We start from the raw sequence: 1,461 nt of genomic DNA, 5'->3' as shown, positions 1-1,461 counted from the left end.
TATTATTATTATTATTGAAAAAACTGACAGTATTTTAAATACAATTTTTATTACTTACAAAGAATTATGAAGAATGCCCCTCACCCAACAAAATTTGACTTTACTGATTTCTGCCCCCTCTCAATCCCCATCTCCCAGTGTGCCTTTCACCTCAGCATCCTTCTTTCTGCTTTCACTTCTCATGCGACCTTCTGACAGCCCACTCCCTTCTTCACACCCCTTGTTTATCTTTTGAGACCTCCTATGTGATTTCCAATTAAATAGTCATTTTTACCCAAGTACTAACTTCCTGGTTCTCCTCTTAGATCAAGCCACAGCTTCAAGTGCTAACAAAAATAATATAACAAATTGTCAAAAGTCATCAGGTAAAGGTAATGCAAGTCTTAACAAGGCATGAAATAATGGGAAACTCCTCGCTCAGCAGCTGTTGACCAAACTCCACTGTGGGTCAGGATCTGCACAGCATGCGACAGAAACACAGACTAATAAGGCTTACTCTTCCATCCAAAGAGCATTTACACATTTTTGTCCTCCAGGTAATTTAAATGTTAAGAAAAAATAATGCTGTTATGGAAATCTGCCAAAACTTCGAGGTGTAAGAATACAGTGTTTAGACAAACAAAACCTAAATCAAAATGGGGTATCGAGTTTTCTTTTTTTAGGGCTTGTTTTCAGGACAATGCAATAGTAACATAATGTTTTTGAGCATCCTATCATTGATGTACAGTAGTTTCTAATACTGATATGCAGAAATCATTCCCTACCAGCAGTGACAATGTCTGTTCTGGGTAGTAATTGAAGTCTGAGTCTTTGGAATATTATTAATTGATTAATAACTTTGGAATATTATTTTCTTGATTAAGTGACACCTACCAACCATGATGCTGCCTTCCTATAGTACCAGAGCTTCAAAAGCTGAAGCAGGGAGATTGAGGATTTTAAGCCAGCCTAAGACAGCAAATCCTTATCTCAAAAATAAATGAATCTATATAGCTTCTGCATAGCTGAGAATATGATCCATGCAGGCTAGAAATGGACATCTGTTTCCCAGCTGACTAAAGAAACACCTCATCAAACCTCCAAGGCAGAAGCTAGAGTAATAGCATGCCCTAGGTGCAACTGCACAGAGATTGGCTGGTGCCACCATAAGAGCTATGAACAGAGTGTTTGAATATGTTTGGGAATAGAAGCAGACACAGAAGCCTTGAGTAGTCACTGCCTTCTCATGAGGTCTGCTCCCTGGTGGTAAACGAACAGACATTACATTCTTCAAACAGAGATGGCAAAGAGGATCACAGTCAAGGAACTGAATGGTTATAAACAGCCACTGTAATCATGTCTGACAGTGCCCTGAGCTCTGTCATTTCCACTGTTAGACAGCAACACCACAGTTTCCAGATCTTTTTTTTTTTTATATTTTTATTACATATTTTCCTCAACTACATTTCCAATGCTATCCCA

This window comes from Mus caroli, chromosome 9, assembly GCF_900094665.2.
Source record: "Mus caroli chromosome 9, CAROLI_EIJ_v1.1, whole genome shotgun sequence".
Taxonomy (NCBI): domain Eukaryota; kingdom Metazoa; phylum Chordata; class Mammalia; order Rodentia; family Muridae; genus Mus; species Mus caroli.
The sequence above is the reverse complement of the archived record's forward strand: the minus strand, read 5'-3'. Positions refer to the sequence as shown.